Source organism: Esox lucius, chromosome 5, assembly GCF_011004845.1.
Source record: "Esox lucius isolate fEsoLuc1 chromosome 5, fEsoLuc1.pri, whole genome shotgun sequence".
Taxonomy (NCBI): Eukaryota; Metazoa; Chordata; class Actinopteri; order Esociformes; family Esocidae; genus Esox; species Esox lucius.
The window spans coordinates 6,267,501-6,292,622 of NC_047573.1; the positions used below are offsets into that span (position 1 = coordinate 6,267,501).

Sequence of the window (25,122 nt, forward strand, 5' to 3'; positions counted from 1 at the left end):
GGGCCCCATGCTTGTTTTATAGAGCATTACTCCTGATCTGTGGTGCAATATCCCGGCGGTTTGTGTTTACTTTCGGATGACCCTCGGATTTGACGCACGGACCGTTAATCGCCGTTGCCTCTCACTTTTCCTCGTCATATTTGAAATGTGCAGGATAAGAAGGGTCAGAAAAAGATAAGGAGACATGCTCCCCCCTGGGACATTGAACCCACACAGAATATGTGGTTGTCCTGGGTGTCTGTGTGTCAGAGCCTTAGCATCCAACGTCAGGACTCTGAGGGCTATACAAATATGTCCTGTCAGTTTGTCACAGAGATCCCCTGCAGAAGTAACCTGGAACACATGTGTTTACGCCAGCATCAGTAAATCCCACCCCTTACGGCAGTAATCTCCTCCACGCTAGCAAATATCACGTACATTGTTGACATTGAGGTCCCAGTCCAGGTCAAGAGGATAGGAACTTAAGCCTAGCAACTGGATTAAAGAGACAGGGCATGGTATTCCTATTTGCTCTTTGATGGGGAGACCCAAAGACCCACTAGTACACATCAGGATAGGGCCAACCAGGCAGGGCCAACCAGGCAGAAACAAATAAAAAATGCCCTAGACAGCTAAAGCGACATCAGAAGACCACTAACTACCCTGAGACAATGCACTGTATAGCCCAGTGGATACTCTCCCAAAGCACAAGCCATAGGTGACGAAAAATTTGACAGATAGATCTCGTCAATGACTCAACTCACTCACGTTGAGTATGGCGAAAAGACTGGCATGATATGATCCACACTTTTCTGGTCAGTCGGTCTCTCATACTGGTATAATTGTGCGCTAAATTAGCACTAAATTAACATAAGCTACTCTTTCATTTATTTCACAAACCTTCCTTCACACCTCCAATTTCCTCCAGTGTGTGTGTGTGTGTGTGTTTGTGTGACGTGTGTGTTGTGTGTTTGGTGTGTTATATGTGTTTGTGCTGTGTGACGTGTGTGTGTGATGTGTGTGTGTGTGACGTGTGTGTGACGTGTGTGTGAGACGTGTGTGTGCGTGTGTGACGTGTGTATATGTGTGTGTGACATGTGTGTGTGTAATATTCAGGACTCTGCACACGCATCATAGTCTGGCCGGCTGGTCATTTACATTTGCTGTAAGGGATCCCGCTATGAGCCTGAGATCGGCCAATAAAAGGAGGTCTGCGTCCAAAATGGCACCCCTTTCCCTACACAGTGTACTGCTTCTGACCAGAGCCTTTCAAAGTACTGATCTATAGGGAATAGGACGTAATTTGGGACACAGCCAACTAATGCATAGATTCCCACCTCCGGTAGTGGTGGGACCAGCGTTGGAGCCCTTTTCATCCTGAGTGAATAAGTGTAGTCTAAGCTCACATGAATGGTGAATGAAATTTTTTTCTGCCACCTTTCTGCAACTTGAACGTATTTACTTTGCAGAAAAATCAATTTAGTCGTCTTACAATGGAATCGTTTCAGGAATTTTATTGCTTGAATATTGAGAGCTTTCATTTAGAAAACCAATTATTTACCGTAGCCCTCTCTAACCTAGACATAATGACAGTGATACAGCATTGCAGTAACGTTGCGAAAACGTCCTGAATTGTAATCTTTGTGTTGAGCATTAATTTTGAAACAGTTTATTTCATGTTTTCTCTCTTTTAGGTTGATGAGTGGCTTGATTGAATCTGTATATTAGCAGTCTGGCATATTACTTTGCTGACAGACGCATTCATACATTATTTGTGTGGATGAATCACTTTGCGAAGGCTTTGATTTTGTGGCTTTGAAATGTGCAGTTTTCCACCACAAAAGGTCAGTCATTTGATGCCAATGAATTATGTAGTTGTTTCAGGTATTGTGTTTACAGTGTTTGATCTTCTGTTGTCATGAACTCCAATTTGGCAGGAGAGCATGTATCTTCGCCATTTTCATTTAGGGTAGATTATTAAGAAGTATGGAGTACACCTTTAGAAAGCCTTGATATTTTGTTGTGTGTGTCTGCCTGTGGTGTGTGTGTGTCTGTGTGTGTGTGTGTGTGTGTGTGTGGGGGGGGGGGTTCAGAGGGGTGAGTGTGTATATCTGTTGTTTTGTTTCAGGTTGTGTGTGTGTGGAGGCATGAGTCTGTGTGTCTGGTTTTCTGTCAGGTTGTGTTTGTGTGTGTTGAGAAGGTTGGGTATGGGTCTGTGTGTCTGGGGTTTTGTGCCGGGGTGTGTGTCTGTGTTTGTAGACAAGGCCAGGGCTGGTGGGTGTGTGTGTGTGTCTGTTTTTGTGTGCGTGTATGTATGTATGTGTCCGTGGTTCTGTGTGTGAGTGTAGGTAGGTGTGTCACTTGTTTTTGTGTGTGTCGGAATGCGTGTCTTTCATTTTGAGTGTGTAGGAATGTGTCTGTCATTTTGTGCATGTGTGTGTGTGTGTGTGTGTGTGTGTGTAGGTATGTGTATCTGTGTGTCCTTTATAAGAGATGTATTTTAGGCCTCTGCTGGTGACACATGTCAAGAACCCTCGTTGTGACACAAACATACTTCTATTCAGATGCACCCCCTCCTTCATCTCTTCCTCTCTCCCTCCCATCTTCCCTCTTCCTCTCTCCCTCCCATCTTCCCTCTTCCTCTCTCCCATCTCATATGTGCTGCTTTTCAGACTCTAAATTATAAAACCACTACCAACAAGTCATGCCAGTAATTTCTTGCGTTTGCCGTTTTGACAAACTTGCTGCATTTGTTCACGATTCAACCAATTTCCCGAGCGGCAGTATTGTCAGACTGGACTGGGTTTCACTTCGTTGTCTGGCCAATATTCCTTTCAGTTGACAATGTGAAGAATAATCCATTATTTCAGTTAATTTCCCATTTATCTGTTTCCCACAAGAGAAAATATCAACATTTGAAATTAGACAAAGGTTCGGTAAAATAAAAGATTATGTTTATGGTAACTTTGTAGGCGTCTTTCATCATGAGCATTTTTACTGCCTGTGAATTTAAGGTTCAAGTATGCAACAGCCCTCAGTTGCTCTGGTAATATTAAAAAATATTGGTTGCCATGGCAACCGTTGCTTAAAAATTGATCAGACACGCGCAGGAAAAAAAGGCTCAGTACGGCACCCTGAAGAAAACATGACAGTAAATTCAGTGTTTTAAACTGAATAGGGAAGTGGAGCCTGTTGTTCAGATCATTGAAGGTTTTTTGGGGAAGGGCCTGTTATCATATGAAGGATGTTCCTTTAAAATGTAGACTATGGTTTTCAAAGTGTTAAAGAAAATTGACAAAATGCTATCTGTATTTTAAGAGCTTTGAGGAAAATATTGGATTTTGCGCTAGTATTTGAAAGCCAATTTTGAGTGAGGTAGTTAGAGTAATGTGAAGGGCTGTTCACTGGACGGAATGAAGCGTGTTTGCTTCGCAGACATCGCAACAGCAAAAAGTTAACAAAATTTTTATAATCACGTTTACAGAAAAATAATCACGTTTACAAAACAATTTGTCTCCTTAAGAAAAATGAGGAAGGATTTATGATTAAGACTTCAAGTATAGTATAATTAGATGTGTAGCATAATTATAAACTAATTACAACAATATGTTGATTTAATTCCACCCTAACAGATCTTGTTTAGCGCACAATTAAGTACATCGCCATCTTCCTGCCTTGATTAAAAGTAGTAGATTAAAAAATTATCTTAACAAGCCAACATTAACAAGGACAAAGAGTATTTCTTTTCAAAAAGAATTTAGAGCAACAATTTGATGCACTGCAATGAAACTCAGGGAACCCGTTTTTTTTTCCAGCGCCAAAATGGCCAGTAGGTTTCGGGCCGTTTGAGGCACGAGTGACAGCTGAAGTAACCTATTGGGTGTTTGCCCCACTGTGGCATGCTCCGCCCCCATTCCTCCACATTCCTAGGCAACAGGACCGAAGATGTCATGTAGCAGGTACCCCCAGAACCGAGTTCTCACTTCTGTTGAGACTCAGTTGTCCCTAAGGTCAACTGACAGTGCTCCCATTCTCAGAACACTATACCATCCTGACTTCCCAGGGGGATAAAGAGAGTATGGGAGATATGGGGAGGGAATGCGTAATAGAGGGAAGAGAATGAGACAAGGAGAAAGAGACAGCAAGGGGAGGGGAGGGTGGAAAAAGAGAGAGGCATAGGTAGAGGGGACGGAGAAAGAAGGGAGGGAGGGAGGAGGAGAGTGGAGGATGGGAGGAGAAGAGTGGAGGATGGGAGAAGGAGAGTGGAGGGAGGGAGAATCAGAGTGGAGGTAGCGAGGAGGAGAGTGGAGGTAGCGAGGAGGAGAGTGGAGGGAGGGAGAAGAAGAGAGGAGGATGGGAGAAGGAGAGTGGAGGGAGGGAGGAGGAGAGTGGAGGGAGGGAGAAGAAGAGAGGAGGATGGGAGAAGGAGAGTGGAGGGAGGGAGGGAGGAGGAGGGCGACAGTTTGGCTGTTGTGGTGTTTTCTCAACAGTTAGTGAAGTGCAATAATTGCAGCTTTCTTCTGTGATGTGAGGTGACAAGGGGAAGAGAAGGGATGGAGCGGATTAGAGTGGGGAGAGTGAGAGGAAGCGCTGCCATTTGGCAGGATGAGTACACACACACACACATTCATGCACAAACACAAACATACAATCTTCTGTATACAAACACCCACGTTCTTGCATGCATCTACAAACACACACACACACTGGAGGAAATTGGAGGTGTGAAGGAAGGTTTGTGAAATAAATGAAAGAGTCAGGAAGTAGCTTATGTTGGTCACGCTAATAATCTTCCTTCTGTTTCTTGGTGTAGTCCTGTCTCATTTTCTGTGGAGGGGTTCCATCTGTTTCGTGCTGTAGTCCTGTCTCATTTTCTGAGAAAGGGGTTCCATCTTTTATTTCTTGCTGTAGTCCTGTCTCATTTTATGAGGAGGGGTTCCACCTTCTATTTCTTGCTGTAGTCCTGTCTCATTTTCTGAGGAGGGGTTCCATCTTCCGTTTCTTGCTGTAGTCCTGTCTCATTTTCTGTGGAGGGGTTCCATCTTCCGTTTCTTGCTGTAGTCTTGTCTCATTTTCTGAGGGGTTCCATCTTCTGTTTCTTGCTGTAGTCCTGTCTCATTTTCTGAGGAGGGGTTCCATCTTCCGTTTCTTTCTGTAGTCCTGTCTCATTTTCTGAGGAGGGGTTCCATCTTCCGTTTCTTGCTGTAGTCCTGTCTCATTTTCTGAGGAGGGGTTCCATCTTCCGTTTCTTGCTGTAGTCCTGTCTCATTTTCTGAGGAGGGGTTCCATCTTCCATTTCTTGCTGTAGTCCTGTCTCATTTTCTGAGGAGGGGTTCCATCTTCCGTTTCTTGCTGTAGTCCTGTCTCATTTTCTGAGGAGGGGTTCCATCTTCCGTTTCTTGCTGTAGTCTTGTCTCATTTTCTGAGGAGGGGTTCCATCTTCCGTTTCTTTCTGTAGTCCTGTCTCATTTTCTGAGGAGGGGTTCCATCTTCCGTTTCTTGCTGTAGTCCTGTCTCATTTTCTGAGGAGGGGTTCCATCTTCCGTTTCTTGCTGTAGTCCTGTCTCATTTTCTGAGGAGGGGTTCCATCTTCCGTTTCTTGCTGTAGTCTTGTCTCATTTTCTGAGGAGGGGTTCCATCTTCCGTTTCTTGCTGTAGTCCTGTCTCATTTTCTGAGGAGGGGTTCCATCTTCCGTTTCTTGCTGTAGTCCTGTCTCATTTTCTGAGGAGGGGTTCCATCTTCCGTTTCTTGCTGTAGTCCTGTCTCATTTTCTGAGGAGGGGTTCCATCTTCCGTTTCTTGCTGTAGTCCTGTCTCATTTTCTGAGGAGGGGTTCCATCTTCCGTTTCTTGCTGTAGTCCTGTCTCATTTTCTGAGGAGGGGTTCCATCTTCCGTTTCTTGCTGTAGTCCTGTCTCATTTTCTGAGGAGGGGTTCCATCTTCCGTTTCTTGCTGTAGTCCTGTCTCATTTTCTGAGGAGGGGTTCCATTGATGCATCATCTTCCTTCCACCACTACACTCAGTGATTCTTTCTTCACACGTCAGTCATCTCAGAGTGTTAAAGGTTGGCCGCCAGAGAGCTGAGCGGAACCATCTGTTTGTGTTATTTATGGAATTGGCCTTCTGAGCTGGCCCGCTGAACCGGCCTCCTGAGGTCAACATGGACACATCATCATCCGACCCAAACACCTTTGACCCCGGTGTCAGTTAGCTATTTCCTGTCTAGGTGGAATGGTGGCGGAAAAATACTGCCTGGAGCGGAGGTCAGGGGTTTTAGTGTGTCTGTGGGTGTGGTTATGTGGTCTACATGTGTATGTGGATGTATGTGTGTGTGTGTGTGTGTGTGTGTGCATGATGTAGGGAGGGGATGTTTAATCAAAGGTTTCCCTCACGTCAGGGTGTATCTCAGCTGGTAACTAAACTGTACATGCTTCACTCTTCACACTTTATTGTACTAATACTGTATCCACACACACTTTACGCCTCAGCGTACAGTCCATAAGGTCCATTCCACTAGAACCCTTCCTCCTGCAGAGGAACATGATGTCTGTCGGCACACCTGGATGTCATTTGCATGGCTCATGAGTCACTTATTTCTTTGAGCTGTATCAACAGTGACATACGTTACTGGTACAGCTCTAAAGAGTGGGCGAGAGGTTTAATGAATTACAGCCTACTGGAGACCTGCTCTATCCCCACAGAGACACTGCTACGGACTGAGAGAATGGAGGAGAGAGGGTGGAGGCTAGAACCTGATTAAATAAAGGAAAGAGGAGAGAGGGATGGAGTTTAGAACCTGATTAAATAGAGGAGAGAGGGTGGAGGCTAGAACCTGATTAAACAGAGGAGAGAGGGTGGAGGCTAGAACCTGATTAAATAGAGGAGAGAGGGTGGAGGCTAGAACCTGATTAAATAGAGGAGAGAGGGTGGAGGCTAGAACCTGATTAAATAGAGGAGAGTGGGTGGAGGCCAGAACCTGATTAAATAGAGGAGAGAGGGTGGAGGCTAGAACCTGATTAAATAGAGGAGGGAGGGTGGAGCCAAGAACCTGATTAAATACAGGAGAGAGGGTGGAGGCTAGAACCTGATTAAATAAAGGAAAGAGGAGAGAGGGATGGAGTCTAGAACCTGATTAAATACAGGAGAGAGGGTGGAGGCTAGAACCTGATTAAACAGAGGAGAGAGGGTGAAGGCTAGAACCTGATTAAATAGAAGAGAGAGGGTGGAGGCTAGAACCTGATTAAATAGAGGAGAGAGGGTGGAGGCTAGAACCTGATTAAATACAGGAGAGAGGGTGGAGGCTAGAACCTGATTAAATAGAGGAGGGAGGGTGGAGCCTAGAACCTGATTAAATACAGGAGAGAGGGTGGAGGCTAGAACCTGATTAAATAAAGGAAAGAGGAGAGAGGGATGGAGTCTAGAACCTGATTAAATAGAGGAGAGAGGGATGGAGGCTAGAACCTGATTCAACAGAGGAGAGAGAGTGGAGGCTAGAAGCTGATTAAATAGAGGAGAGAGGGTGGAGGTTAGAACCTGATTAAATAGAGGAGAGAGGGTGGAGGTTAGAACCTGATTAAATAGAGGAGAGAGGGTGGAGGCTAGAACCTGATTAAATAGAGGAGAGAGGGTGGAGGCTAGAACCTGATTAAATAGAGGAGAGAGGGTGGAGGCCAGAACCTGATTAAATAGAGGAGAGAGGGTGGAGGCTAGAACCTGATTAAATAGAGGAGAGAGGGTGGAAGCTAGAACCTGATTAAATAGAGGAGAGAGGGTGGAGTCTAGAACCTGATTCAACAGAGGAGAGAGGGTGGAAGCTAGAACCTGATTAAATAGAGGAGAGAGGGTGGAGGCTAGAACCTGATTAAATAGAGGAGAGAGGGTGGAAGCTAGTACCTGATTAAATAGAGGAGAGAGGGTGGAAGCTAGAACCTGATTAAATAGAGGAAAGAGGGTGGAGTCTAGAACCTGATTCAACAGAGGAGAGAGGGATGGAGGCTAGAAGCTGATAAAATAGAGGAGCGAAGGTGGAGGCTAGAACCTGATTAAATAGAGGAGAGAGGGTGCAAGCTAGAACCTGATTAAATAGAGGGAAGAGGGTGGAGGCTAGAACCTGATTAAACAGAGGAGAGAGGGTGGAGGCTAGAATCTTATTAAATAGAGGAGAGAGGGATAGAGGCTAGAAGCTGATGAAATAGAGGAGACCAATGCCTTTATGGCCCCTGTCAAAAGTAATACCATTTTAGACAGACATAATTGCCTAGGCGTATGGTGTCCTTTTATGTCTCAGCTTGGGACGAAAAACAACATGACTTTACATTTTCTCCGAATCTCTGTAAGCCTGAACTGACCTCTTGCAGTGTTCAGCTGTGGAATCAGCGATGCTTTATCGACTGGTTTTAACCAGGACCATATGGAATCGCAGTCTGGAAATCAAGGGTCAAATCATATAAACAACATGCCGTTCTGCCTACCAAATAGTACCTGGTTGGACCATGGTGGGAAGCAGTTCATGGTATGTGGAATGGTGTGTCTGTTGGGATTCCGTCACTGATTGTAATCTCCAGGAGAAACCTGTTTGTGTCCTTCAGGTGACCTGACGAGATTAACCGCTTCGTCTTTCATACATTTTCTATCTGTTCCCACCTGTTTTTCCATTTCATCAGAAAAAGCCCATTATCTTCCGACTGCCAGAATCCACAAATTGTTTAACACTGTGCTTTTAGCACACGTACGCTCGCACAAACAAACAAACACACACACACACTAGCACACACGTACAAACAGACACAATGCGCAAATGTGCTTTTAGCTTCTCATTTCTGAACGAACCAATCGATAGAGTGGATAACAGCTGTCTACCTCTTTATCTGGCAGAGATGGAGATGGAGGAGCGTGAACAGTGTTTAGCCTGAGCCGGCGGTTGTGGTAATGCATGAACGTGCACGGGCAGAGTGCGTGTTAGGGTCCTACATTATGAATGGTGGAGCGTTGCAGGCAGATCAACATCCCCTTCAAAATAATGTTGTGCACGTGTGTCTGTGACAGTGTGTGAGTTTGCGTGCGTGTGCGCTTGTGCATGTGAGTCATACCGTCTTACTGAATGAGAAGAGATCTCTGATTTGAAATCTGCTCACGGAAACGAGCTAATTGTGTGCCTTTTCCCGTGGCTTGATGGGAGTGTTGAACTTTTCTTTTTGTCTTTAGGGTTTTGTTTGTGTTCTACACCCCAGAGTGTCGGGGGGGGGGGGGGGGGGCTGAGACGCCTAGCGTGAGCTTGTGAGTGCTGTTTTGTGTTGAATGTAAAACAAATGAAAACAAACACTTTTTTTTTTTGTTCGATTTGATTTGTTTCGCGGGGCTATCGCCAACATCACCACTGTGAGGGGACCACTTGTCAACAACAAATCATTGCGGGAGCAAACGGAATGTTTGTCCTCCATTCCCCAGAGAGGTAAAGAGTGTGAGGTTTGGGCCGTACCCTGTTCTGTCCTACATATGCCCTGCCTGAGCTGCGCGTTTCTCCGTGTGTGGTGTGTGTGGTGTGTGTGTGTGTGTGTGTGTCTGTGTGCGTGGTGTCAGTGTTTCCATTCCATTCGTCCTTCCTTACAAAATATTTGATTTATTTATCGAGCCTCCAGCAGGTTTTTTTGGTGGGGGGGGGGGGGGGGGGTTATGGTGAAAGAAGCAGCGTGTGTGTGTTTGTATTCAGGCTTGCGTGGATAGTGGATGGGAGGACGGATTGTGTCTGTGCTTGACATGTCAGGTGTGTGGCCTGGGGGGGACTTGGGCTGACTGAACACTGCCATGAATGGAAGGGAACATACAGGTTGCCCCAGCCTCCCACCTGGACCCAGCCTGTCACCCAGATGACCAGACCGGACCAGTCCTCACACCACGGCCTAGACCCAGCCTGTAACCCAGACGACCAGACCAGACCTTACACCACGGCCTAGACCCAGCTTGTCACCCAGACGACCAGATTAGTCCAGTCCACGGCCTAGACCCAGCCTGACACCCAGATGACCAGACCAGACCAGTCCTCACACTGACACCCAGACGACCAGACCGGTCCAGTCCATGGCCTAGATTCAGACTTTTTCTGAACCGAACCCAACATTAACTCATTGGTGAAACTTAAGTCTGAAAGCGTGGTTTGTTTGCTTCAGTGACTATCTTTTCTTATCCGTAATGTACAAAGCAAGGGCTGTCTAGAAATGTCCCAAATGATGTCCTGTCACCTACATAGTGCTCTGCTTTGACCAGGGCACCATGGGTTGTCTGGTGAAAATCAGAGCATTATACAGGGAAGAGTGAACCATTTGGGACACACCTCTCCCTGTGTTCAGATTCGCCTCACGTTCTGTGGTGGTGTGGAATACGTCCTGTCTTCTTCTCCCCTCTCCTGAAGGAGAGGGAGCCGAGCATGTCTTGCCAAACCCATTTAATTATTCAAGAGCCGGGACCAGCCGGAGAAACAAATCCCCACCCATCCGCTTATGTCAGTGTTGGCTTGATTCTCCAACACGCTGAAAGTAAACATCCAAATGTTCAGACGCTCAACACGCAATAGATGAGTTAGCCACCAACAGGTTTCGGCTAGTTTTCAGGTTTTGACCGTTGCTGGTTTTCCTCGCCTCTGTCCAGAGAGGCCGGGCAGGCAGTGTTGGGGGTTGTGGGTGAAACGGTGGGACTGATTCTGCTTTGCCGGGAACGCGCAGTCCGGCACCTTGAAAGAGTATGACGAAGTATTTCAAACTTCATCTGAACTCATGTGTGAATAGCTACCTCTGATCCTGGCCTGTTGTTTGTTCCTTGTAACGCCATGTCCTCTGTCCGTGTTACTACATCCAACATTCAAATATTCCTTCTGAAAGACGTCGACTGAAGGGGAAGCGTGCACCAAATCACAAGAATTTGAACAGCGGTCCCCCCGAAACACCTACTGAAACAGGTAATCAAATCCACAGGACAAGCGTGGTTTTTTTTCAAAAGGTTGAAACACAACACAGATAAAAAATGGGATGGAAGGGAGGAAGAAAGCATTAGTCTTATTTCCATTGAAAGAGACCTCTCACTCCCATCAAATTGACATATATATTTTTATCACTCTGATCCAATTGGGTCTGGGTTGGACTGGCAGTGCAGTGTGGAGCTATGTTCAATAAAGTGGAGCGAGGGTGTTTGTTCACCATGAATGTCTACGAATGCATACATTTACCAATCACCAACATACACACAAACACACATAAAAAGTCTCCTAAATAAACTACCATATAATTTTACCACATAATCGTAACATATAGTGAGACATTTATTACCTAATCAACGCAAGTAAAAACCTTCAGGACGGGTCATGAAGTTCCCTCTCAGGAGCTAAAAGTTCACTGAATTGGATTGATTTGAAATAGCTTATGGGCTGTCAGTTTGGGTTACACACTTTCCTTGGCCTTGACTCTGCTTGGCTGGTTAGGACACGTTTTGGAACTGTTACCCTTTTGATATCAGCCAATGAATTATGAATCGTGGGGTTCAGCACAGATGGAAAGGAAGTAAGGCCGACCCACCCTGCCCACTTGAGCCAAGTGATATTGACAGTCCTATTCTCACCTTCCTCCGACCTGACATTTAAGGTGACACTCTACCACTATAAACAACTATATGTTATAAAATATGCATATGGGGATGGTTTTACTAGAATTAAACATTATAACATTGGCTTCCTGCGAAGCTGTAAAAAGGATTAAATGAAAGATTGAGGAAACTGAACTGGGTTGCCTTCTGATGTCTGTAGACTACATCACAGATCTTCTGTAAGGCTGGACAAACAGATTATGTTTGTATAGTATGTTGAGTTGGGACGTATATTCCACTGTCAGGTTGTATGGAAAATGAATTCCACAGGACTCCGAAAAGAAGGGGATAACTGCTATTTTGTTATTTTCCTTTTGTTTTCTATTTTCTTTTTGTAGTGTGTTTTATTTTCTCCTTTTTTCTTGTGTTTTATTTTTATTATTTTAATTTATTTTACAATGTGATTGGAGACAGCTATCGTCAAAGGACTTTGATGATAGATGGTCAGCTGTGTATTTATTTATACGTGCAATGGATGCTCTACAATTTCAAATTGTTTGTGCAGCAATGCAACTTACCCCAATTAAGGTCCTGGGGGGCAGCCCATCTTACCCCAATTAAGGACCTGGGGGGCAGCCCAACCTACCCCAATAAAGGACCTGGGGGGCAGCCCATCTTACCCCAATTAAGGACCTGGGGGGCAGCCCAACCTACCCCTATTAAGGACCTGGGGGGCAGCCCATCTTACCCCAATTAAGGACCTGGGGGGCAGCCCAACCTACCCCAATTAAGGACCTGGGGGGCAGCCCATCTTACCCCAATTAAGGACCTGGGGGGCAGCCCATCTTACCCCAATTAAGGACCTGGGGGGCAGCCCATCTTACCCCAATTAAGGACCTGGGGGGCAGCCCAAATTGCAATATATTCCCTACACAGTGCACAACTTCCAACCAATTCTGGTTAAAATGTTTTGCACTAAACGCTGTAAGGAACTGTGGTCCATTTTGGATGCGGACACTGTATCAGTAAAGCATGCTGACTATTGTGACACTTTTCATTAGATTTGTTGCGCATGACGTCAGAGACTAATGTTACTAAGGGCCTCATGTGAAATTAGGCAGGTATTAGTGAACCATACATGGTAAAGTGTTGGCCAGATCCATGTCAAAAGACCCAGGAAACTGACAATGCCCGGACACATTCTGATATGGTAGAATTATTGTTTAGAAATTTGATAGTAAGTGATAATATTATGGTGTTTTGGAAACACAGAATCTACAAGATATTTACGATGAATAATTTTATAGATTTATTTCTGTATACATTTTTCAGTTTTTATACTGAATTTCAACAACATTAACGTTGATGTGCTATAGGTTCTGGAGCCTATTTCAGCACAACTTGTCCCACTGTAAAATAACAACAGGTTGCTAAACAGACGTCCTGCTTAGGAAGAACAAAATGTGTGGTCAATTTTGTGACGGCTGGAGCAGCGGTTAAGATATTCCTTTTTTAATTTTGAAACCAAACTGTCTTTATATCTCCTATTATTCTATGAATAGCCTGTTCCCGGTCCCTGGAGATGTCACTGGGACTGCGGTAGGGAGGCAGAGACAGCAGCAGTCCTCCTTCATCGCTCTGCCTGGCTGGGATTCCTATCATCACGAAACACCTGACTCATCCATGAATTCCTTCCATCATAACGCTGCGGTCATGATTAGCATCAAGCCCTGTGTCTAACGAAGACATACACACACACACACACCATTTCCTCAACCCTCATTGGAAAAGACATTCAGAGTGTAGGAATGTTGTCCTGCTGTTGGAGAATGGGGCGTGGTGAAAAGAAACAAGGAATCAAGAAAAGATACACTTGGAAGGAGCAACTTAGTTGTGAAAAATATGCAGCCTATTTAGCTCATTTCTGTATTCAGTACCTCGAAAAGAGGCAAATGGCAGGTGGAAGGATTATCATGAACCAGCAGCAGAAGGTACTGAGTGAGCTTTCTGGTTTGTTTTTGCCCATAGCAACATAACCAATCTAAAAATATTCCATTCTTTATTCATAGTATGCCTGTACTGGATCAGAGTTACACTTTGTATTGGAGTCTACAGATACGGAATACATTACAATCTAGGACACCCAGCAATAGTCCTGCAACTATAAGAAACATTTTCTTTTGTCATTCCGTGTGAATGGCCAAATTGGGAACCAAACATACTATAAATTTAATATTTATTAGGCAATGTGTCAATTGTCTGTTTAGGATTGCTGAAAAATCACCTAGAGCACATAACCATTATTGTGGGCCAAGGAACATGTAAATTACTCAACCATCTTATAGCCTGTAAACTCTCCTGGTGTTCAACCCTCCAACATAGTTTGGATTGGCTGGCAACATAATATGGGCCAGCGTGACCTCATAACTTATATCTCCTCACTTCAAAGAGTCTCAGAGCCCGTTCTAATTATAAAGGCAGTTCAATATTTAAATACCTTAATTAATTCTGTTTAATGGAAAACAAAGGCCCACACACTGTGCCTGAGTCAGTGATGGCGCCTGGTTCTTCCGGGCCACATCTTCTGACCAGAGCCCAGTGAACTGTTGGTTGCCATTTAGAGCTCTGTGTCTGAATCATCTGCCCCACCTGTCTGTCAGGGTTTCCCGCCCGCTAATCATCTCATATTCTTTTGGTGTGTCCCAGTCACATCATATTCCTGACGAAAAGGCTTCGCAGGGAGAGCCTCTTATGTTCACGCAAACCTTTACTTGTTCCCTGTTGCTTTACGTGCACAGGGAGATATGTCTAGCTCGCAGACCTTATGTGGAATTTGATGTTTGTCTATTAACTAATGCGCGCTTTCTATTAGCAACTTAGTAGCTAATAATAATCGTGTGAATGAGGGATCTTGTTTTATAGTACAATAGACACGGTCATTGTTGTTAAAGGGATAGGTCACCCAAATAACTGAACTGCAATGATTTCCTTGCCCTGTACCCACTGTGTGGTGACAGTGGTCCATGTTTCCAGGCATCTGTGGAACATACTGTGCATATCCCATTTGTCATGGGACCAGTACATCATGTCACCAGAACATACAAATCTAACATTTATTGTGAGCCTCACCAAAGCCATTTAATTATTTAACGATGCTGCGTGACAAATGCTAATTTTGGTCCCCAATCTTGAAGAGGTCTTGTGGCAGAAATGCTAAAGCGTTCGGGTTTGTTAACAGTGCTGGCATTTGGCTTTTTAAATAAAGCCTAGTAGGATCTGTTGCCTTGTATATACACTCATTACAGGACCTGTGATGGAAGGGTGGAGTGGTAAAAGGCTGTTGTTGTAGAAGGGTGGAGTGGTAAAAGGCTGTTGTTGTAGAAGGGTGGAGTGGTAAAAGGCTGTTGTTGTAGAAGGGTGAAGTGGTAAAGGGGTGTCGTTGTAAAAAGTTCAAGTGGTAGAAAGCTGTATTTGTAGAAGTGGGGAGTGGTGGAAGGGTGGGGTATTGAAAGGGTGTAGTTGTAGAAGGGTGTAGTTGTAGAAGGGTGTAGTTGTGGAAGGGTGTAGTTGTAGAAGGGTGGAGTGGTAGAAAGCTGTAGTTGTAGAAGGGGGGAGTGGTGGAAGGGTGGGGTATTGAAAGGGTGTCGTTGTAGAAGGGTGTAGTTGTGGAAGGGTGTCGTTGTAGAAGGGTGGAGTGGTAGAAGGGTGTAGTTGTGGAAGGGTGTAGTTGTAGAAGGGGGGAGTGGTGGAAGGGTGGTGTATTGAAAGGGTGTAGTTGTAGAAGGGTGTAGCTATAGAAGAGGGGAGTAGAAAGGTGACGTGGTAGAAGGGTGCAGCAGTAGAATACAGGACTCTGTTCCCAAGCTGCACACACAGAGTAACTGTTTTCTCAAGGCCATTTACATGTTTTGGTAATGAATTGACAATATACGTCTATAACCTTCCCATTGACAGACGGCTGGCTATGGATATGTCGGTGCAAGGCATTTATCATATTTCACCCTTCGGGTTTTTACATATTGTCACAGCGATAATTTTGATTAATGTGAGGAAGTCGTTTGAGGGGATCTGCCAAGTCCCCACTTGACAGTTCAGTTAGCTTCACGTTTGTCACTTCAGGAGCTCATGTAGCTAGAGAGACTGGCCTCGTCCCAAACTGCACCCTCTCCCTAATGCAACGCACTACTGGTACCCAGAGCCCATGTGGCGTAGTGCACTATACAGTGAATAGGGTGCGGTTTGGAACGCAGGCAGTCAGCAGGGAATCCCGTATGTAATTCAATGTAAAGTCCAGGATCCCACCCAAAAAAATTGAATCTGTCGATTTAATTAGAAAACTGAATATACCGATCCTGCTGAAATAGCTTTAAAACGTTGATCCAGCTTTGACGGTGGTGAGGTCCACCCATTGTCCTCTGTCTCTGCAGAGACGTCTGTGTGTGTGTGTGAATGTGTTTGTGTGTGAGTGTGTTTGTGTGTGTGTGTGTGTGTGTGAATGTGTTTATCTGTGTTTGTGTGTGTGTCTGTGTGTGTTTGTGTGTGTGTGTGTGTCTGTGTGTGCGCCCCCACAAGGGGCCAGTTCACATTATTCAGATGAATTCTGTGTCTCAGTTCTCTGTCATAACAGAGGCCCCCACCCAGCACCAGATAAGGTGGGTGGCGTCTTCATACGTAACACATCAACTGAACTTTACACACACACACACACACACACACGCACGCACACACACATACACACACACGAGTGTGTGTGAGCACGGCACTGGTAGAAAGAATAGTTGTGGTGGGTGTGGGTGGGCAGAAGGCAGGCCAGGAGGGACAGAGTGTGCGCTGCCATATTTACGCACGCCTACACACTAATATACCCGCTGGCTTCTCTGTGCAGAACGCCGGGCCAGAAGACGTTTGCTGTTCGGTGCTCGGTGTCGCTGTGCGGCAGTGTTACTGTGTCCGTAAACCTCAAGGACAAACAGGACTGTTGGTGTTTCATAGACCATGATACCGGACGTTTCACAGCCATGCGTTGGTGGCTTGGTAAACCTCCCTGTCCAGTCCACAGAATCCCAGCCATGGCCATTACTGTCAAGGCGGAGGTGGAGCTGCACAACAACAGATGACAGAGTTCTGTTCCCAGGTGGGGGGGGGGGGGGGGCGTCTGTGACCTGATGTCCTGTCCACACGGCCGTCTAATAGCAATAATATTCACCGTCATCGTCATGATAAGGCTGGTAAAAATAGTCAATAATAATCACGTCATCATGATGATAAGGCTGGTAATATTAGTCAATAACAATCACTGTCATCATCATGATAAGGCTGGTAATATTAGTCAATAATAATCATCGTCATCATCATGATAAGGCTGGTAATAATAGTCAATAATAATCACTGTCATCATCATGATAAGGCTGGTAATATTAGTCAATAATAATCACCGTCATCATCATGATAAGGCTGGTAATATTAGTCAATAATAATCACTGTCATCATAATGATAAGGTTGGTAATATTAGTCAATAATAATCACTGTCATCATCATGATAAGGCTGGTAATATCAGTCAATAATAATCATCGTCATCATCATGATAAGGCTGGTAATATTAGTCAATAATAATCACTGTCATCATCATGATAAGGCTGGTAATATCAGTGAATAATAATAATCGTCATCATCATGATAAGGCTAGTAATAATAGTCAATAATAATCACTGTCATCTTCATGATAAGGCTGGTAATATTAGTCAATAATAATCACCGTCATCATCATGATAAGGCTGGTAATAATAGTCAATAATAATCACTGTCATCATAATGATAAGGCTGGTAATATTAGTCAATAATAATCACGGTCATCATCATGATAAGGCTGGTAATAATAGTCAATAATAATCACTGTCATCATAATGATAAGGCTGGTAATATTAGTCAATAATAATCACCGTCATCATAATGATAAGGCTGGTAATATTAGTCAATAATAATCACCGTCATCATCATGATAAGGCTGGTAATATTAGTCAATAATAATCACTGTCATCATCATGATAAGGCTGGTAATATCAGTCAATAATAATCATTGTCATCATCATGATAAGGCTGGTAATATTAGTCAATAATAATCACTGTCATCATCATGATAAGGCTGGTAATATCAGTGAATAATAATAATCGTCATCATCATGATAAGGCTAGTAATAATAGTCAATAATAATCACTGTCATCTTCATGATAAGGCTGGTAATATTAGTCAATAATAATCACCGTCATCATCATGATAAGGCTGGTAATAATAGTCAATAATAATCACTGTCATCATAATGATAAGGCTGGTAATAATAGTCAATAATAATCACGGTCATCATCATGATAAGGCTGGTAATAATAGTCAATAATAATCACTGTCATCATAATGATAAGGCTGGTAATATTAGTCAATAATAATCACCGTCATCATAATGATAAGGCTGGTAATATTAGTCAATAATAATCACCGTCATCATCATGATAAGGCTGGTAATATTAGTCAATAATAATCACTGTCATCATCATGATAAGGCTGGTAATATCAGTGAATAATAATCATCGTCATCATCATGATAAGGCTAGTAATAATAGTCAATAATAATCACTGTCATCTTCATGATAAGGCTGGTAATATTAGTCAATAATAATCACCGTCTTCATCATGATAAGGCTGGTAATAATAGTCAATAATAATCACTATCATCATAATGATAAGGCTGGTAATATTAGTCAATAATAATCACGGTCATCATCATGATAAGGCTGGTAATATTAGTCAATAATAATCACTGTCATCATCATGATAAGGCTGGTATTATCAGTCAATAATAATCATCGTCATCATCATGATAAGGCTGGTAATAATAGTCAATAATAATCACTGTCATCATAATGATAAGGCTGGTAATATTAGTCAATAACAATCACCGTCATCGTCATGATAAGGCTGGTAATATTAGTCAATAATAATCACCGTCATCATCAAGATAAGGCTGGTAATATTAGTCAATAATAATCACCGTCATCATCATGATAAGGCTGGTAATATTAGTCAATAATAATCAACGTCATCATCAGGATAAGGCTGGTAATATTAGTCAATATGATCACCGTCATCATCATGATAATGCTGGTAATATTAGTCAATAATAATCACTGTCATCATCATGATAAGGCTGGTAATATCAGTCATGATATTAACATTTATAAACATTTAGCAGACGCTCTTATCCAAAACCACTTTGGGTTGTGGTTATGCATGTACTAGGTGGTTTGAAGATGGCCTGTTTGCCATGGTTTACTGTTACATTATAATAATGTACAGTTGGGCTGTAAGTTTGCATACCCTGGCAGAAATTCTGAAATGTTGGCATTGATTTTTAAAATATGACTGATCATGTAAACAAAATTGCCTTTTATTTAAGGATAGTGAAGCCATTTATTAACTCACAGTTTGCCTTTTATTTAAGGTAAATGAAGCCATTTATTAACTCACAGTTGTTTGGCTCCTTCTTAAATCATAGTGATAACATGAATTCAAACTTTTGGCCCTGATCAAAAGTTTACATACACTTGAATGTTTGGTCTTGTTACAGACACACAAGGTGACACACACAGGTTCAAATGGCAATTCTAAGTGAATTCCCCATACCTGTGACTTTTTAAAGATGGAAAAGGTTATAAAAAGATTTTCAAAGCCATGCAAAATGTCAGTACTGTTCAATCACTTATTAAGAAGTGGAAAATTCTGGGATCTCATGAAACCAAGCCAAGGTCAAGTAGAACAAGAAAGATTTCAGGGGAATCTTGTGAAAATTGATGGCAAGATGAAGACAATTTGCATTCTTCTGCATGAAAGCTGGGCTTGGGATGCTCTTGGACTGCTGCAGCATGACAATGACCCTAAGCACAAGGCCAAGTTGATCCTCCAGGTGTTACAGCAGAAAAAGGTGAAGGTTCTGGAGTGGCCATCACAGTCTCCTGATCTTAATATTATCAAGCCACTCTGGGGAGATCTCAAACGTGCGGTTCATGCAACACGACCAAAAACTTGCCAAGACAAATGGGCAGCTATACCACCTGCAAGGATTTGGGGCCTCATAGACAACTATTTAAATTAAGTCTGTACACTGTCATTGATGCTAAAGGGGGCAATACACAGTATTAAGAACTAAGGGTATGCAGACTTTTGAACAGGGGTCAGTTAATTTTTTCTTTGTTGCCATGTCTTGTTTTATGATTGTGCCATTCTGTTATGACCTACAGTTGAATGTGAATCCCATAAGGCATAAAAGACATGTTTTGCCTGCTCACTCATTTTTTCTTTACAAATGGTACATATATTACCAATTCTCCAAGGGTATGCAAACTTTTGAGCAAAACTGTACCTCCAGTCATCTAGTGTTCAGATCCGGTCCCAGGTTTGGATTCATAAAACATCTTAAAAGGCCCCACGTTATGACAAAAAGTTTCCTGACCTTTTTCCGTAGCTGGGGATTTCACTACACAGGACAATCTATGACTTTAAGTGGAACTCTGCTGTCTGGCTCCACGTGCATTTCAATCTATTAACCTTTCCTGATTCACAGCAGTGCGCAAGCCTGTTTCCCGGGAAATAGAAAGCACAGAGGGAGAGAGAGAGATTGATAGAGGGAGAGAGAGAGATTGATAGAGGGAGAGAGAGAGATTGATAGAGAGGGGGGAGATTGATAAAGAGAGGGAGAGAGAGGGAGAGGGAGAGTGATCAGAGCTGTCATCCTCTTGCGTGGTCCCAGGTCTCCCCTGTGAAGTTAAATCCCATGGTGATTCTCCAATCTCCTACACACAAATAGACGCTGGCCGGGCTCCTCATCCGCTGTTCCAGTGCTCTGGCTGCCGACTCTCTTCTTTAGGAGGCCATCATCTAATCTAGCAGGTCTCCATCCCCAGCGGAGCCGTATCCTGGACAGTTTACGGACCCTGTTTCTGGGATGGAGTCCAAAATCCCCCCACACACAGGCAGTCTCATTGCCTTGTCGTCCTCTTCCTCCCTCTCATCCCATTTCTCTTCCTCTTTTTTCCCATTTCTCTTCCTCTTTTTTCCCATTTCTCTTCCTTTTTTTCCCTCTTTTTATCCCCCTCTCTTCCTGTTTCTCTCCTGTTTCTGTCCCTCTCTCTTCCTGTTTCTCTCAGTTTTCTCTCCTTCCATCCTTCTCTATTGCAAAGTGTTTATGGCTCAAATCAGCCAAGCAAAACAGACCCAGAGCCAACTGCTTTCAATTCAACTCACATCAACATTCCAGCTGCATCTCCTCTCTCGGATGCTGGCTCTCAATTGGCCAAGTCCTCATTAAAGCAAATTCAAGCGATTCTTTCTTTTTAAGGCTTGATCTATGCTACTACATTCCCACTCATCTATCCTTCACAGAGAGAAAGTTCTTGGGTTCTCCATTCTACATTCTCCTGGTTCTGAGTCTTTGGCGAACCATTGTGGAACATACATTTTGTAGAGATGGTCGCTTGGTAACGAGAACTTATTTACATTTAATTACATAAGTTAGACCCGGATATGCATCTAGCAATATTTCCCACAATAAACCAGGTGGTTCCATCCCTGGAGGTTGATTGGCTGAAGGCCGTGGTATATGAGCCCGTATACCACAGGTATGACATCACATCACTTTTTATTTCTCTGACTGCATTTGTAACCGCTTTTAGTAGCAATAAAGCACCTCAGGGGTTTGTGGTACAATGCCAATATCCACTGTGTCGTGCCTAAGAACAGCTCTTGGCCATGGTATATTGGCCATATACCACACCCCCTTTTGCCTTATTGCTTAATTAAACAATCTGTGCAAGCATAAGCTTGGCCATGTTAAAGTACCATCCATTTCAGTGTAGTTCATTGGCTGTTCCCGCATCACTGGAGCTGCAAAACACGAACCAACTGGGTCATCAGGAGGGATCAGCCAATGAACAATAGGGTTGTAAGCCCCGCCCAGTAGATAAAATGTAAATGCTTTTAATGCAAAAAAAAAAATCCTCCTATTTAAGTCCTTTAACCATCACGCACATAGGTTTTTTACATGGCCTCACGTTCAAAATAGTTTACATGATAAAATGTTTTCTTTATCATGTACATATGAATTAGCGAGCCTGGGAAGGCATGAAATGACTGTAATTAAAATAAATGTACCTTGACTGACAAAAATGATTCTCTATTGTGTATCTGTACATTACTTACGTAGGTAATGGCAATCCTAATGTAATTATTTCAATTGGTGCCCCCTTTTACTGACAAATATTGTTTTTATCTCTACGCTTTCCCCCAATAAGTGCTTTGCTGACAATTAATTATGAATGCTGCCATGCTAAGTTCCACTGGTATATGACACCTCCGAGATGCCCTATTTAATGTAGACTTAATGAAATTGCTTGGCAACAGTCTGCAGGGTGAGCTGTATTTCTATAAATGAAGGGGTTACTCTCTGTGACATCCAGACAAACATTTTGTGGTGCGGTGTACCTTAATATGATATCAGTGCAGCCTCACCTGATTATTTACAGAAGACTCAGCTTGACCATAACTCCAGCTGGCTACAACAGAAAAATCAGCTGTGGACAACTGCATGTTTGTCATATCTGGTAGCCAGGAGTGTTTATGATTCAGTCAACTTCGGTGTCAAAGTAATTGATCGAATTCACTGATTCATTTAGTCATCAGGTGAGGTTCCGTGTGAGTTCTGTTTTTAACCCAAACCCTCGAAGTTGGATAGTTGCCGAGGGCTGACACAAACAGAGGAACAATGACGGGTTAACTTCCCTGCTCAAGGACAGAACAACATACCATTCACCTATTTCGGCACAGCTGTTAAACCGAGCAACCTTTCAGTTTCTGGTCAGATGCTCCGTTAAGCTTCCTGCAGACCCTGCTAAAACGTCCTGAAGAATGACCACTATAAACGTATCTGAAATATTTTCCGGGACTTATATAATCATAGTGGGTTATATTTGTGGGAAAACAAATATTGATAGTAATCTGCAATTAAATTAATATAAACAGGAAACTGTGTAATAATAGCTTCCTTTTTGCTTGTTTCCTCCACTTCTTTTTGAAGTGTGGCAGAGCCCCAAGTGAGGAGGCATCACTCCTCCTCCCCACGGTGCTTTGAGAGGGAGGGAAAGAATGCGTTGCATTTCCTCGATTCCTCACGACTTCTCCCCTCGCCTCTTACTCACAACTCTCTGGATAAGAAGTCAGATCAGGGGATGAAAGACATCGAGCGTTTTGAGAAAAAAAAACTTTGGACAGCTTTGAACATTTTAGAATTTTTTTGGTGAGTGAGTGATTGACGGACCGCGCAAGCCACTGTAATTCCGGTAGCCTTTCCAGAAACAACCTGGTTGTGTTGCCCTTTTTAGACTGTGACAGGGTGCATTTCCTAACACCAGTGGGATATACCAGGGGAACTTAAATGCATTTTGAGGAGGTCAAGTCACACAAATGTCCCAGAGGGCAAAGGTTAAAAATGATGTTACCATTTGTTGGTGTAGTAACCCTCTAACTTGACAACTGTTCACACCTCTCTAGAGGAAACGGTATATTTATAAATATACACACACAGTCCATTCATGTTTTTTTCAAGGCGTTCACTGAAACCCTTGTATTCTACACTGTCGAACTGGAAATAGTGAAAGGATGTGCATGTTTACTTGAATGGGACATTGAAAAGGATTACCAAAGATTAACTAGTAAAAAATGTTGTGTTTACTATCTATTCATAGAGCATATTATAGGAGGCGTTACAGAGATATATTGATAAGTAAATACTATGTTGCAATTGGTAATTTAATTTAAAGATATAACTACAAACAGCGAGTAGAGCACAATGACCATGTTTGACGTCCAGTATTCAGGTTATTAAATGGCTGTGTTGGAATTTCCAGTATTCAGGTTCATTTATTGGCTGTGTTGGATGTCCAGTATTCAGGTTAATTTAATGGCTGTGTTGGACGTTCAGTATTCAGGTTAATTTAATGGCTGTTTTGGACGTCCAGTATTCAGGTTATATAATGGCTGTTTTGGACATCTAGTATTCAGGTTATACACTCACCTAAAGGATTATTAGGAACACCATACTAATACTGTGTTTGACCCCCTTTCACCTTCAGAGCTGCTTTAATTCTATGTGGCATTGATTCAACAAGGTGCTGAAAGCATTCTTTAGAAATGCTGGCCCATATTGATAGGATAGCATCTTGCAGTTGATGGAGATTTTTGGGATGCACATCCAGGGCACGAAGCTCCCGTTCCACCACATCCCAAAGATGCTCTATTGGGTTGAGATCTGGTGACTGTGGGGGCCATTTCAGTACAGTGAACTCATTGTCATGTTCAAGAAACCAATTTGAAATGATTCGAGCTTTGTGACATGGTGCATTATTTTGCTGGAAGTAGCCATCAGAGGATGGGTACATGGTGGTCATAAAGGGATGGACATGGTCAGAAACAATGCTCAGGTAGGCCGTGGCATTTAAACAATGCCCAATTGGCACTAAGGGGCCTAAAGTGTGCCAAGAAAACATCCCCCACACCATTACACCACCACCAGCAGCCTGCACAGTGGTAACAAGGCATTATGGATCCATGTTCTCATTCTGTTTACGCCAAATTCTGACTCTACCATCTGAATGTCTCAACAGAAATCGAGACTCATCAAACCAGGCAACATTCTTCCAGTCTTCAACTGTCCAATTTTGGTGAACTCATGCAAACTGTAGCCTCTTTTTCCTATTTGTAGTGGAGATGAGTGGTACCCGGTGGGGTCTTCTGCTGTTGTAGCCCATCCGCCTCAAGGTTGTGCGTGTTGTGGCTTCACAAATGCTTTGCTGCATACCTCGGTTGTAACGAGTGGTTATTTCAGTCAAAGTTGCTCTTCTATCAGCTTGAATCAGTCGGCCCATTCTCCTCTGACCTCTAGCATCAACAAGGCATTTTCGCCCACAGGACTGCCGCATACTGGATGTTTTTCCCTTTTCACACCATTCTTTGTAAACCCTAGAAATGGTTGTGCGTGAAAATCCCAGTAACTGAGCAGATTGTGAAATACTCAGACCGGCCCGTCTGGCACCAACAACCATGCCACGCTCAAAATTGCTTAAATCACCTTTCTTTCCCATTCTGACATTCAGTTTGGAGTTCAGGAGATTGTCTTGACCAGGACCACACCCCTAAATGCATTGAAGCAACTGCCATTAGATTGGTTGATTAGATAATTGCATTAATGAGAAATTGAACAGGTGTTCCTAATAATCCTTTAGGTGAGTGTATAATGGCGGTTTTGGAATTTCCAGTATTCAGGTTATTAAATGGTTGTGTTAGAATGCCCAGTATTCAGATTAATTTCATGGCTGTGTTAGAATGTCCAGTAGTCAGATTAATTTAATGGCTGTGTTGGAATTTCCAGTATTCAGGTTATATAATGGCTGTGTTGGACGTTCAGTATTACTATAATGGCTGTGTGGGACGTTCATTACTACTATAATGGCTATGTTGGATGTTCAGTAT

General features: G+C 43.2%; 1 protein-coding gene across 15 annotated transcripts in view; it reads left to right on the forward strand.

Moving 5' to 3' along the window:
* adgrb3 (adhesion G protein-coupled receptor B3) overlaps positions 1 to 25,122 on the forward strand; it is a 195,366-nt gene that overhangs the window by 26,065 nt on the left and 144,179 nt on the right. The gene's annotated exons all lie outside the window — the stretch shown is intronic.